This window comes from Marmota flaviventris, chromosome 14, assembly GCF_047511675.1.
Source record: "Marmota flaviventris isolate mMarFla1 chromosome 14, mMarFla1.hap1, whole genome shotgun sequence".
NCBI classification, from domain to species: Eukaryota; Metazoa; Chordata; class Mammalia; order Rodentia; family Sciuridae; genus Marmota; species Marmota flaviventris.
In genome coordinates this window covers 57,783,435-57,798,975 of record NC_092511.1, presented here as the reverse complement: position 1 = coordinate 57,798,975, position 15,541 = coordinate 57,783,435, and the positions used below count along the sequence as shown (strand labels likewise).

At 39.4% G+C, this 15,541-nt stretch overlaps 1 long non-coding RNA gene across 22 annotated transcripts in view; it reads left to right on the top strand.

The window, feature by feature from the left end:
* The window catches only part of LOC114091822 (uncharacterized), a 56,447-nt gene that overhangs the window by 35,868 nt on the left and 5,038 nt on the right, over positions 1-15,541 (top strand). For 15 of the 22 annotated variants that reach the window (XR_011704375.1, XR_011704369.1, XR_011704370.1 and 12 more), the window contains 3 exons: positions 8,317-8,422; positions 10,900-11,034; positions 12,187-12,509. This is a non-coding gene — a long non-coding RNA (uncharacterized lncRNA). Of the gene's footprint in view, positions 1-8,256; positions 8,423-10,899; positions 11,035-12,186; positions 12,514-15,541 lie in introns of those variants that run through there. The other 7 variants (XR_011704380.1, XR_011704382.1, XR_011704379.1 and 4 more) reach the window with 4 other exon arrangements.

The following is a 15,541-nucleotide window of genomic DNA, read 5'->3' as shown; positions in this document are numbered from 1 at the left end:
CTTGTCTGTCTGCTATTTCCTTTGAAAGACTATGGTTTGGTTTTTATGAGAGATAGGGTCTAGCTGTGTTGCCCAGGCTGGCCTAAAATTTGAGATCTTCCTGCTTTAGCCTCCTAGTAGTTGGGACTATAGGGGCATGTGAAGATCAGGGAGTCAGCTCACTTCTAGGAAGGTACAAAGAGGACTTGAAATGGGCACTCAGAGATCTTAAATAGAGCCTGTTGGTTATATTGTTATTTTATAGGTTTTTACTAAATTGGCCTATATCTGTAAAAGACTTGTTTTCCCATTACTAGATTTTCCCTAACAGGTTCCCTAAATGAGGCCATTTCCTAAGATTCTATCCTTGGCCCACTTCCCACCTCCCTTTATATACTGTCTCTGGTGTGATGCCATCTGCTTATGGTTTCATCTTCTACTAATATGTCAAATACTCTTAAACTTGTTGTCTATAGCATTTTTTTCTTCTGAGTTCCTATCTCACAGTAACAAAAACACTATTGATAACTGTAACCTGGATAGCATTTAGGCATCTAAAGTCAGCATTTCAAGCCACATTAAATTCTTTATCAACCCATTCTCTTTCTCCTATTCCAAATCTCCTTCTCTTCCAGTTTTGTTCTTAGACTCAGGTATGTCACTATCGGGCATTACTTTTGCATCACCATCTTCCACTGTTCCCCTATTAGAAATTTAATAGTCTCTGAGTATAATGTAAGGTGTTTAGTATGAGCCCCTGCACTTTTTTTTCTTAAAGGTCTACAAGGAATCTAGTTGAATTCTACAGTAAAAAAAATAACAGAAAAGGAAAAAAAAAGATTCAAGAGCAATTAAAGGTTTATCTGAGGTTTAGATTCTAAATAAAATGGAAGTCCTAGAAAGAAAAAATCTGAGGGCTAAGGGGGCGGGGATATATGTCATTGAAGAGCTGAGAATTGACACCTTTGTATGCATGAAGGATGGAGAAAGGGTAGAACCTATGATCCTTTCTTGTATAAGCAGAGTAATTGGCACCTCCTCTGGTGACTGTGTTTGTAAGTGTACTGAACCTTATGCAGTTTGGTTCCTTTTAAACAGTTTAAGGATTAAGTATCCCAGCTTAAGCCATCAATTGACTGGGATTATTCTTCCCTTTTAAATTTTAACTCAAAGTATCATTCAACAATTTATAGGAAGTCTGATTCCTTCCTCTAGATTTCTGAGTTCCTGGGAGCTCATGTATTACAGTCCCTCTGACTATGAGGTCTTGCTCCCACTAAATTATTTCAGATTGTGGATGGTCCTCAAGCATGTTTTGTTCCCATTTCTATCTACATTGTACCAGATGCAGAACCCCCAATTAAAGCTTTTGTATGTGTAGTAGGCTTTATTAAACTTTTAGAGTAATGAGCAGGATTTTACATTGCAAAAAGGTAAGTAACTTTATTCTAATACTGGCCTATCCCTGAACTTTAAAGTGCTCTCTATTGGGGCTGGGGATGTGGCTCAAGTGGTAGCACACTCGCCTGGCATGCGTGCGGCCCGGGTTCGATCCTCAGCACCACATACAAACAAAGATGTTGTGTCCGCCGATAACTAAAAAATAAAAAATATTTAAAAAAAAAAAAGTGCTCTCTATTAGGGATGCATCACTATTCATATTGCCCATGCATATGGCCTTGGTCTTTTTCTCCTTTGAAACTTTCCATACTATAATTGTGACTAAGGACTACAAATTCTTCTTACTGTGTTTTGCACAGCAGTTGAATTCTCACTAATTATTCTTCCTGAAAGCAACTCTTGGTTCATTTCTGTTTGTTCAGAACCCACTATAGGGCTCAGCTCAATAAAGTGCTCCATCCACTTCTTCAGCTACACAGAAGATCATCTATAGAACCTCTGATGTGTTCTTTTCATTATCTTCCTCTTTTAAAGCCATTTCTTTTTGAAAATGCATTTACTTTTTAGCCCCATGATTTTGCATTGAATGATTTATGGAGTAGAAGCAGGATGATTATCCAGGCATGGAAAACAATTTGAACATAGGCAGCAACCTTTATAAGACCTGTGTGGACAATGAAGAAAAACTAGTACTATTGCAAGGGAGAATTCTTGTTGATGAACAGAGCTCAGAATAGATTAAAAAGTCCAGAAACAGATCTCAGTTTCAATTAGGAAAGGATAGTTAGGACAAATTATATAAAATAGAAAACTGACTAACCATTAAAAAAAATTCACTGTTTCCATATAAATTCTAGATGGAGAAGAGGTTTTTTACATTAAAACTAAAGTAATAAATTTATTAGGAGATAATTAGGTTTTTAAAAAACATATCAGTAATGTACACAAAAGTCTTACAGATCAATAGGGGAAAAAAGCAAATACCACAAAAGAAAATGTGCCAAAGTCATAGGAGAATAAATACAAATAACCAATAAAACACACAGAAAAAGGCTGTTTCACTCTGATGCGGAAAACACAAATAGAAATGAGATACCATAGTTCAACTGTTAGATCAACCAATATTAAAATGAAGAAGTGTTGCTCTGTGGAAAAGCAAGTATGGTGTGAGGCCCTGCATTTAACCTTTAGCACTGGGGAAGGGAAGAAGGGGAAGGGGAAGGAAGGAGAAGAAGAAAATATTTATTACTGGATTGCTGATATGGGCTTGAGGAAGCAGGAACTCATACTTTGTGATTGGAAATATAAATTAGTACAACTACTCTGAAGTTGAACTTGACAGTATCTATCAAAATTTAAAGTGTGTATAGTGCACCATTGGTTCCACTTCTGGGTATCTTTACTATTAAGGGCAAGTTTATAGGGACAAATATATATATATATATAACAAAATAGCCATTGATAATAAACTGGTCAAATATGGTGTGTCCATACATTGATAATGAGGTAGATTTATAATTAACATGGAAGATAGCTGTAATATATACATGAAAAACATATAGTATATGAACTTCTTTCACCTGAAATAAATATAGGCATAACTATGTGTATATATTTAAAAAAAATCATACAACACAATGTTATTAGAAGTTGTCTTCAGATTTGGGAAAAAACTATTGAAAAAACAGAATTCTGACTTGTGAGTGATGGGTGAGCTGACAAAATTATTTTACCTTGGTGTATTAGCTAATGAAGAGCCATTATAGATTACTGGGTAGGTGGTTGTAATAAAAGTAGTAGTGATCAGGGAAGTTTTTATGGTGTGGGTGTCTGAAATGAATGAAGCAGAAAATAATATTTGAGAAACTGATTAGGAAGCTATAGTGACAGTATAGGCCTGAAGTAATAAGTTTTCAACTAGGGTGGACAGTAGGATTATAACTTTAACCAGGGAGAGAAAGGGCTAATCTAAAGACATTTCATGGAAGAAACTGCTGGTTTGATAGTCTGTAAGGCTGGAAGAGGAGAAAGAACAAAGAGTAGTAAGTCACCAATAATGCCAGTATTTGTCCTATAAAATTGAAAGACTATCCATTATGACAGAAAGGGGGTAATTAGAAAAGGGAGCCACTCTTATAGAAGTGGGAGATGAATTTGTTTCCTGGAGTCGAATTTGAAGGTCTAAAGGTATATCTGAGAAGAAATGTTTTGTAGGCTACAGATCTCCATTTAGAGAGAAAGTTACTTGTAAAGTAGAAGTGGTAAGCATGGAGACTCCCTAAATTTGGTGCCCTTACAGGCTTGGGGGAAGCATGGTGGTATCTTAGTTCTTTCTTTGCTGTACATCTTAAGAGACACTGGAGAGGAGTGCATGACAGCGATCTCAATCAGATCTAAGGGTAGATCTTGGGGAAAGATAGGAGTTCTTAGTAATAATAAACAACAGCCAAAACACATAAAAATCACTGTATCATTTACAGAGTACCACCAATACAGTAACTTAGCTAACACAATCTTGCATACTTTTCTTTATTACTTTTTCTTTTATATGGACATTGAAACTCAATTAGAATGTAGAATTAGGACTCAAATTGAGATATTCAGCTTCAAATTCCATTTCTAATTTTCACATTCCCTTGCCTCTTAAAGGTGAATTTTCTAAGGAAGGAAATACTGATGCAAAAGCTGCAGCCTGGAGTTAGGAACAGTTATGAGATGGGCAGAAGAGGACCACTTTATAGTCACTGCATTGTTCCCTGGTCCTTTTGAGCTCTGACATTCTCCTAAACCCAGAGAATGTTGGATGTTCCATTGAATTCAAGGCGGGGGGTGTGGGGTAGGGGTCCTAACCTGTCCATAAATAGCTATGAAGTGTTTTGGAAGTAAGGGTGTCCAGTTTGATTATGGCATAGTTAGTGGTGGCGTAGTAGTTTATTGAATTCTGGCTTCAGTCTTTGAAAGCAATACAGTAAAAGTGTATTGACTTTGACTAGTGAGGGAAAGGCTTGTCTGAGTTAGTTAAATGATAAAAGAATTTTTTGAAGTCATGATGTTTGTTTAGTTTTGGAATCCCATGTTACCTCCACTTGGGTATTCACTAACTAGTGGAAATCTTGGGAGGACCTGCTTTAGTGAGTAGAAAATCATGAGTCTCTTAAGTCACTTCAGTTTTCCAACTGGAAATTATACTTATGAGATTAAATTATTTAGCTTATTCTGATAGCATAAATAAAAAGGCAGTTATGACCTTTTAGATGTTCTGAATCCAAAGGGTCAACTTTAAGGATGGTCTGCAGTCATTAGACTTGAGTCTTTAAAGAATCTTACAGGGAATCCTTACAGTCCAGTGCTTGGAGCATTCTGGGGAGTCCGGGAAGGGTGCTTGAATGAGTGTGTGAAGGACTGATGGAATCTTTCTTCCTGAGGCTTGTTGAGCTGGGTGGAACAGTTTTCCCACAGCCTCATACCACAGCTTTGATGGGTTGTTCATAATAAGTGTTACTGCTCAGATTTTATGGGGAGGAGGGAGGAAATGGAGGCACTATTAGAAGTTTCTGCTTTATGAACTGGTGATTGTTTAGGTATTTCCAAAACTAGTAAGCTAGTGTCACTTGGGTCCCAGTCACATGATCTCTCCTCGTAAAGGATGAGAACAAATGAAGAGGTCCAAGGAGATAGGAGATTTCCTGTTGGCAAACTGGATCTTACCCAAAGAGTTACATTATAGATGTTCCTCCTGATTGTTTGGATACTAAATCAGGAGCCTCTTTTGCTTATCTCTGACTTTTGCTTACCCACACTGGCCCTGCCCTTTGGTTGTTTGCCATTGGTGGTTTTTAGCCCTGCTAGAAATTATGCTCTCTACTGTAAAGCAAACTTGGGAGGTGTAAGTTCTGGCTCCAGAGGGACTGGGACCTGTCACTTAACCTTGCCTTGTGTTTTCCATCATGCATTCCTGGCCACCTTTTTACCCTTGGCATGCTTCTCCAAGTCTGTAATTCTGCCTAGGTAAGGATTAGGGGCTAGCTTCTTCAGAGGGATGTGGGATAGGAATGTCAGTGTTTTAGAAGAAGTTCCTCTATGTCCTGTGCCCTGGGAGCATTACTGGTCTCATATAGATGATCTAACAGTTATATTGAGAGTGTTGGGGGGCACAAAGTATATTCACAAAAGGATACTGGGGCTGGGGATGTGGCTCAAGCGGTAGCGCGCTCGCCTGGCATGCGTGCGTCCCAGGTTCGATCCTCAGCACCACATCCAAACAAAGATGTTGTGTCCGATGAAAACTAAAAAATAAATATTAAAAAAAAAAAAAAAAAAAAAAAGGATATACTACTGCATTTCTTTAAGCGTTCTGCTTTTCAGAATAAAATCTGATTTTCAAATGGTAATATGCAATTATTCACAGAATATTAGTACCAGAAAAAAAAAAAACTTTTTAGATTTTCTAGATCAACTTCCTTGTCTTTGAAATGAGTAGATCTAGGGAGGTTGGGCAAGGGGCAAAGCCAGACCTGTGCGGAGGAGCTGACATGGTTATGTGAAAGTAGTTGAAGTATTTGGGGGTAAGGGAGAAGGCTCACTGCCTTCAGCCTGGATAATTCCTACCTCATTGACTTATCTTAGTTCTTCCAGACTGGTCCTAAAAGGAAATAGTCCCAGAATTTGCATTTTCAAGGCATATTTAAGTGAGTAAAAACCTAAATTACAACATGTGAATGAATGCAAGTTTATTAAGGAAAGCTAATTATTAGGTTAGCAAAATGTCAGTGGAGGTTCTTCTTCAGGGGGCCTGATTTAATGGGCCAATTAGATTGATTTCGAACTAAAATTGTGCTTTCTATAATATATGCTTATTAAGTCCATTTCTTCATTTATCAAATATTTATTAACTGCAGAGAGTTCTGCAATAACTCAACTGAGCCTGCTTTTGAGGAACTTAAGTTTAGCATGTAGATAACTTTAATTGTAGAGAAAGTCATAGTATGACAGATTCAGAGTAATGATATGGGAATTCAGAGTAAGAAGAGATTTTTTTCCAATATTTGGATCTAGAGAATTAGGTAAGGTTTTAGAAAACAGGTGGGTTTGTTTTAGAAAAAACAGTAAATAGTCTTACTTATATCAACATTGTTAGAACTATGACTTCAAACATTTAAAAAAGCAAAAGCAATCTTTCTGTTGCTTATATCAACAGTGTTGAAAATCTGTTCTAGTTCATATTATCAAAAATTTCTCTCACTATTATAATTCTAATATTTATTTTTTTGGTTTTCGGCAGACACAACATCTTTGTTTGTATGTGGTGCTGAGGATCGAACCCAGGCCGCACGCATGCCAGGCGAGCGCGCTACCGCTTGAGCCACATCCCCAGCCCTCACTATTATAATTCTATATCAATAATACACTGTATTTCCATTCACTGTACTCTTTTGCTAATTGCTAAGGTAATTTTTTCAAAGAGAAGAATTTTTGGTAAGTAAGAGTAATTCACTTGGGCTGGGGTTGTGGCTCAGTGGTAGAGCACTTGCCTAGAAAGTGTGAGGCACTGGGTTCAATTCTCAGCACTACATATAAATAAATAAATAAATGAAATAAAGGCCTATCAACAACTAAGAAAGTATTTTTTTAAAAAAGTAATTCACTGTTTTAGTGGGCCATGACTGCAGCTCGTGAATGAGAGGCAAGGGTGTGACCCCATTGGGGAGGCTCCTCTTTGAAGAAGTTCAGCTGTGAAGTGAGAAGAATTAGTAAAAAGAGGGTGCAAGATATAAAGAGGGCTATTAATCTCTTTTCTTGAGAGCACAACCCTATGCTGTGGGGAAACAGCAAGTAGAAATTGTTTGAGAAAGTCTCCTGGGGAAAAGGGAGTACTGTATCCTGAGTATTGGTGGACAAGTTTAAACTTGAACTGAACAAAGGTCAAGGCTGCACTGAGATTAACATCACCACCAGTACCACCATTTGTTACTTTCTTACATTTTGCCAAGATTCTTCTAAACACTTTTTTTTTTTTTTTTCCTTCCCCTCCTGAGATGTTTCACTGTGTTGCCCAGACTGGTCTTGATCTCTGGGTTCAAGTGATTCTTTGCCTTAGTCTCTCAAGTAGCTGGGACTACAGATGTGTACCACTGAGTTCTGCTGAGTACTTTTAAGTCTTATTTCATAGGGATATAATGGTTAGAGTGATTTGATGAGATTTTGGGAGACAGTTGGGCTTTCTTTGAGCTTTGTTTTTTCTGAGCAGAAGTTGAAATCATCTGTTAGGAGCAAGTGAGATAGTGGGGAGAGTGGTATGGTTTCATAAAAAACTCTTGTGCCATTGGCTATGACCTTGAGAGACATGTAAGAGGATAGCTGAGCAGTGCTGAAGACTCACCCAATGTTGGAGATCATTAATTTATAGAGGAAGCAGCCCTCATTACTAATGATTATTTCAGCAGTATGAAACAAGTGGAGGATTAAAGCTGAGAACATCTGCATTCAGATAGAAACTGTGTTGTACAACAAATAGAAGAGGAGAAATAAATGTGGCCTAGAGTATTGGTGGGAGAGTGGTTGTCCTTTAGCTGACTAGAGAAAGAAGTGAATCCAAGAGAGTTCTGATGGTGGCACAGTGGTGGGGAAGGGCCTGGAAATCACAGTGAAGTTAAAGAACGGAAGTTATAGAAGCAATGATGAGAAGTAGAAATAGAGGAGGTCATGACCAGGCAAAGGTTTGACTTGAGATGGAAAGGCAGACTGTGACCAAGTCCTTGATGACCAGGAGGTCAGCAGATGACAGCAATGAGTAGGAGTATAGTTGTTCAGCATAAGACTTAGCAAAAAAAAAAAAAGATGCTTTTTGGTAATATTATAACAATAATGGTTTTGAAGCAACATCAAGGCAACAAGATATCAAGCAAAGAAGTCTCTTTTTCCTCCTCCTCCTGCTAGACACTGAAGATTGTTTTTATGTTGGAACTTTCATTGCCCAGAATGCAAGTTCATAAAGGAGTGTCAAGTTTCAGCTGGAGGGAAGGTGGCCAGGACAGTTTTTCAGGTATGCTTTCTACACTGCCTGCTTAAATAGTGTGGGGGGTTTAATGGGGTTGCTGGGGTGAGTGATGGCCAACTAGGACAACCGCCTAAGATCCTGGGCCTTTGTTTACAGATACAGGAGCCAAGTACTTTTAGGGAAAAGCTATTGGCCCTCTTGTAGGCAAATCTTATTTGGCCACTAGGATTTTTTTTTTTTTTTTTTTTTTTAACTGCTCTAGTTCAGAGTGGGCTGTACTAATCATCTGTGAGAGGCTGAATGGAAACTTTTTAAAAGTTTCTTGCGTAAAACTCTGGTAGGAATCAGTGGACTCTTGAGCCTTTGTATTCCTTTGGGGTCTGACGTTTATTTTTCCTGGGCTGTGTTCAGTCATTCCCTTCATGGTGACAGCAAGTAATGCCCTAAAGCTTACATAGTTTGAAAGAGTCTGGAAATTCTCAGTTCATTGTTCATAAAGCTGTTTTAAGGATTTTCAGTGATTCAGGATTCCTTCAACATTGTTAGTACTATGACTTCAAACATTTAAAAAAGCAACCCCAAATTACTGGAAACAAACAAAAATCCTCATAGTTCTTTTTGCCCTTTCTTGATCAATTTTCACTGTCACCCTGGCTATAAAACCAGAACTCGGAAAATAACTGTCTAACCAGCCACTTTATCAAGGGACCTAAATGGAAGAGACCATAGTGGCTCAGAGCTTGAGGTGCATTGCTCCCATTTCACTTTTTTCTAAGTAATTTGTAATTGGTTTTGCTACATAAAAGTGAGAAACTTGGCTTGGGGATGTGGCTCGGTGGTAGAACGTTTTGCCTAGTATATGCAAGGCCCTAGGTCCAAAAAAAAGAGAGAGAGGAGAGAAACTTGTTTCTGGCACAAGTTACTATAAACAAAGTTAGAAGAGAGCCAACAGGCTAGGAGATTATTTTTGCACTATATGTAATAGATGATAGATTAATATCTACAATCTTTAGAGAGATCCTACAAATCAATAAGAAAAATACTATAAACCCAATATAAAATGGCATAGAATACAAATAGGCAAGTTACAGCGAAGCAAACAGATTTCATCTAAGGAATCACTCACCCTTATGCCCAGAGTCTTCTAGAGAAGGATTTTCATTGCAATGGTGAATATCCATGAGTAGGGGTACTGTGAAATTCTGTGTGGCTGTTAAAACATTGAAGTAGGTTTTTGTGTCAGTAAAAATAGAAAGCATGGAACAGTATGAATAGGAGATTCCCATTTATTTTGAAAATCATTCCTGTTTGACTTAGAATGTATACAAGTTACTTTATATAATTTTTATAGTAATTTCTTTTATTTAAGGCTGTATTTTTCTAATGATGGCATTAAAGAATGAAATGTTAACTTTTGCCAGTTTCTTATATAAGATAGAAAATATATATTCTACATCGTTACCTTTATCCTTTCTTTGTTAATGTACTTTGGTATTATAAATTTTAGCTTCTGGGAAGAATTTAGAGACTTCTCACCCTATCTTCCCAGGAACTAAAAGGATCCCTAAGGAATGCTACTATGTTGTCTGCAGTTGCATGTTTTGGAGTGATGAATAAAGGAATTCAAAGCTCAGGATTCTTCTTTGCTAGGATTTACTTGTTTTTGGTGTTCACAGCCTTGCAGAGCCTCCCTGCCTCTGACTCTGATGCAGGGGCCTCTGCGTGGGAAGCCTTGCTTGTCCCATGCTCTTAGAAAAGGATGGGAAACATGAGTGGCTCAGGAAAGCAAGGCTTAAAGCTGGCCTAGCCCATGGGAGGAAACCTGTTCTTTGCATCTGTCCTTGCCTCTCTTTTGGAGAGGCTTTCTCACTGGTTTTAACCTTGGTTCCAGACTCACCAACCTAGGTGAAAGGAGTCTTTGAAACTTACTCTAGTTTTACCTATTTTGCTGAAGTTTGAAGCTCCAAAACTCCAGCCTGGAAACAGCAGGAATTCCATCAGAAGGTGGCAAGGATATATACTCCCTTGTCTTTCAAAGATTGGCAGTGTCTCTGGGACAGAAGTGTTGCTTTGCTTACTCACATTTCAGTGTCAGTGGACATAATGGGGATTGTTTCAGACTTGTTACATAAGCTGTTCTCTGAGGTGGAGAATTTAGGGTAGTGTAATATAAATTTATTTAAAACAAAAACTTTGACTAGTTCTTCTTGTAAAGAGGGGTGATATAATTCGTATTCGTACTGGGAAAAAAATCATTCCATTCCTTTGACCACTACAGAATGGTGGTAGCAACAAGAGAGTAAAAGTTCTTAACTGTTCCTTGGTGCCGATCAGGGAGAAACCTGGAGTGAATGGTTCTTAGTGGGTTCCCAACTCTGGAAGGGGGATGGAGAGCTAAGGTACTCTGAATAATATAAGGGGAATTTAGTCCCTACCACCAACAAAATGTGAGGAGCATGTGGAATGGATAAAAGGACCAAGCAGCAGGGTAATATAAAATCTCTGTCTCTTTATACTTTCAGGGAAATCTGACAGACACATGATGCTTTGAGTGAGTTTGTGTGTACATATTTTTTCTTTGGAGTAAAGCATGGAAAAAGAGCTGAGTCCCACATCTGGGACTGCTTAGAGCAGAGAGAAGAGACCAGCCTCAGGAGGTGAGATGTGAAAAAGATCAAAGCTCTAGCAAGAGTTGGAGCAGAGCCAAAGAGACTACTAAGAGTATTAACTGCTGGTAATTTGCTGAGATTCTGGGAAGACCATTGGATTTCTTCTTGGGATGGGAGGATCCAGGCAGCTTTTAAAAGAATGCACAATGACAGGGGGTTTGCAGCTGACATCTGATTGTTGTAGTGCTGTATAGTTCAGAATGTTTAACAGTGGTTCTCCAAAATCTTGCTCTGTGAATGTTCCAGCTATCATTTTATATTCCTCTTTCTGCCCAGTGAAAGCTGTTTTCCGTTCAGACTTCAAAAGGGAAGCAAAAAAAAAAAAAAAAATGTCCACACGGAGGACTTTGTCATATTTCTCCTTCCCTGTGAGTTATGCAGAACCTGAGGATGCTGGTTAAAGAGCCAATGAGCTATACCCTTCCCAGCCATGCAATTGCCGAGTAGGGTCTATCATTTAGGGGTAAAGAAAAATTGGGAAAAATCTTCTGTAAAATCTTGGAACTTTAAAACTGTTCTGAGCAAGGACCTAAATAAATAGTAAGACTTCAGTTAGTATCTTTTTTTTTTTTTTAAAGAGAGAGAGAATTTTTTACTATTTATTTTTTAGTTCTAGGTGGACACAACATCTTTATTTTATTTTTATGTGGTGCTGAGGATCTAACCCAGCACCCTACACATGCCAGGCGAGCGCGCTACCACTTGAGCCACCTCCCCAGCCCTTCAGTTAGTATCTTAAAGTAAGAAGTCATGGTCTCTGAGCAGTGTGAATCTAGTCAGTGCCACACTGAACTTAGTATTTTTGCGCATGCCTTAGCAGGGAAGACCTGGCTGATGGAAGAACCTATTGTATGGTCTCAACACCCACTTTGAGAACAATAGAGGTCAGTGAGCTTTGACTATTCACCATTCTCCTTTCTTAAATAAGAGCATTTTTATTTTCTTTAGGGGACCACTTCCTTTCCTATTTTCAGAAGTGGTTCCAGTGGAGTAAGTTCATCTCTTGGAGGACACATAGTCATGTGCCAGTCAGAGAATAGTACTTGGCAGGCAGGGGCATAGACCCACATCCAGGCCAATCAGGTCTCTCAGGGTTTTTGTTAGAACTATTAAGAAGTGCACTCTTATTTTCCTTTCCAGCTCGGTTGCCCTGACCCTACAGAATGTAAGTCCCATGCTGCTGGAGACCATCTTGCCACCCTAAGGAGAATACTGCCCAAGAATGAAGGCAACACAGATGACAGCTGAGCTGTGAGATAGAGAAAACTGGAGATCAGATGGTGTCTTGAGTACCTGGATGTAACCACGTGTTAAACTGGTGGAATCCTGGACGCTTATTTTGCGTGGACCTAGACTTTCCCTTTTTTTACCCCTTATAGAAGTTTGATTTGAATCGTCACCTGCTGCCAGAAGTGTCTTAATTAATCCATGTCATAAATGGTATATCATTCTCTTACAGAGAATATGGTATGGTTCACCTTTTTTTGGTGGGGGATGCGGGGTACCAGGGATTGAACTCGAGGGCATTCATTCACTGAGTCATATCCCCAACCCTATTTTTTGTGTTTTATTTAGAGACAGGGTCTCACTGAGTTGCTTAGCAGCTCTCTGTTGCTGAGGCTGGCTTTGAACTCATCATCCACCTGTCTCAGCCTCCCGAGCTGCCGGGATTACAGGTGTGTGCCACTGCACCCGGCTAGGTTCAGCTTTTTTCAACAGATCCTTTTATCTTAAAGTGCTGAATTTGAATTGTAAGTTTGTTATAAAAATCAAATGAGACCACACATGTAAAGAACTTAGTATTATCTTTGGCATAGTAAAAACCCAATAAATATAGGAAGGAGGGAGGGATAGGGGACAGAAGGAAACAAAGGTGCCAAATTGAAAGAACCCTGAAGTCCTTAGGGTAATATTCTAAGAACCTTCAGACCCTATCTGGTCATACTGTTCTAAATGCCCTTAGCACCCTATACTTTCCCTTTATAACCTTTCATCATGGTTGTGTTGTAATGTTATGTTTGTATCTTATTTTGATTAATACCTGCCTTCCTGATTGACCTGGGTTGTTCACAGTTCCATCTCATCACCCATTCTAGTATATCACATTTGGCAAATATTTTAAATGGTCACATACAATTATCCAAATTGGACTGATCACTTTGATTCTTGGGGGGGGGGGGCGGTCAGGAATGTGGCAACATTGGCAAAATCAGGGAAAGAAGACATTAACCCTCCTTAATCTACTGCATTACCCACATTCAACATACAGAGAATTTTGGCTCAGTGAAATATTTCTTTTTGGTTGTGAAACCCTTTACCAGACCACTAGTTCTTATATTTTTATTGGACCATTTTGTGAAATAATTGAATAATGTGTTTCTGGCTTACTATCTGGAAAGCCTTGCAGAGAAGCTCTTTGTGCTTGAAATCTTCCTTGCTCCTGTGTCTGTCAGGCACCTGTTTAACTGAGGTAGTCTTCCCTCCCTCAGACTCTTGCAGAAATATGTTGCAGGTTGAAGGAAGGCCGGGAAGCTGATGAGGGCAAGGTCCTGGCCTTTGGAGACTTCACTCCCTAGCAAGAAACAAAAGCAGTAAAAGGTACCCCTGGTAATCTGGCACTCAATCTTGAGTACTTTTTTGGTGAGGGCATTTATTAAATATGAGCCCAGCCCCCACCCACTGCCATTTCCTCTTAGCCAGGTTGCCTCTCATCCCCTAGCCCACTTTCCCTGAGGTATGTGTGTGGGGGATGTTCCCAGGGCCCATGTAACTTCCACTGGCAAGTGACGATTACAGATGCTTTACCAGTCAGTAAAGCTGCCAAAGGCTTTTGTACTGTAATAATCCTTTTCCTTTTTAAAACTCCAGGGTTTTTCTACTGTTGCCAATAGTTTTGCAAGTCAGCAATTACGGTGTGGATTATGTAATTGCTGGGTAGTAAAAATAGAAAAGACCAGGGTTTGCATCTATTTTAACCAAATCAAAACAGAGCAAAGGGAGGGGAAAGGAGAAGAGGGAAAGACCAAAGGAGGAGGGGAAAAGACATCATGTGACAAGCAGCAGTATGATTGCATCTTGTGACTGGATAATACAGCCACAATTTATGTGCCTTTTCCCTGCCATTGTTGACCCAAAGTCCTGCACTTCTTTCTTTGGCCTCTCCATGGATGGGAGTGCTGCCAGTAGTTCCTTCAGAGGATACAAGATCCCCCGTGGATAATCCTTAGCTCAGTCCTGTTGTGTTTACCTGCTTCTGGCAAGCACAGTGGCTCAGGGAGAGGGAGTTGAATTTGACAGCTCCCCTCAAAGTCCAGGTCTTTGTGTCTGGATTTCCAAGGTCTTTGTAGTCAGCTTATTTTCTTGTGCAGTGGTGGAGCCAAGGAGTGGCTTATGGGGAGAGTCTGGCATACCAAATCCCTATCAGTCTTAGTCAAAGCTACCCTAAATAAATATGCAGTGTAATTACAAACCATGTATTCTCTGAAAACAGCTTCTAGATAGACACCCTTAATTCTTCCACTTCCCCACTCATACTTCACTCCTTTGCCCTCTGTGCCCCCGATAAAGGAATTTCAGGGCTTCCACTCATTTGTTCTTGTGTAACTCTGCACCAATCCCCTACTCCTACCCTGAGTTAAGAGTTATATTTATATTTCTCTAGAGACTTTTTGAGCAACTTTAAGGACCCTAATGGTAAAACTTTAGGTACCAGGTGGATCTAGAGCAGGGAAGATATTTTTGGAAAGAAGACTTCTAAGGGCCTAATAGATTACATAAAAACACACTCAGGCTTCCTATGATATTACCTCCAGAGGTAACCATAGAGGGAGGTTTTGAGTTGGTCACTTGTTAACAGCCCTTGAGTCTGTATAAAGCCCAAGCAGAAAGCCCTCTACCTCCTAGGTCTCTGATGTTAGAGAGTGGTGGATACTTCGAAGAAGGCAGCTCACTAATCTCCAAAACTGAACCTATATAAGTTCGGTAGGGTTAGAGGGGGACCCAGAAGTTCAGATGGTAAATAGACCCAGTCACAAGTAACACTAGAAAGTTGTTTCCTCACCATTCTTCATCATTACTTCTGTATACTCCTCTATATACCCATCATACTCCATTCTCAGAGCCCTCATCTGTACTGGAGTGGCAGAGTGTCAGCAGTTCAGAATAATACTGGTTCCAGCTCCAGTTAGCCTTACTTAGCCCCACCCGTCCTGCCCAACCTGCTTAAAGGTCGATAGTTCTTATTCTGGATTTTAGGCATTTCATGAGATAGGTGGGAGTATCTGGGGACCTACCTTAGGGATTTTCAGTCACAGTTCCCTGAACTGGCTAATGTTCATGATGTGGTACCTCTCTCTTACCCTTGTGGATTTTTCATTTCCTAGAGCTAGATTTCTATTCACATTTGCCAAAGATCGACTTTGGTAAGAACCACCAAATATCTGCTATGATCCAGATTTTTATCCTCCTAACTATGTTCGTTCATGTACTTGAACAA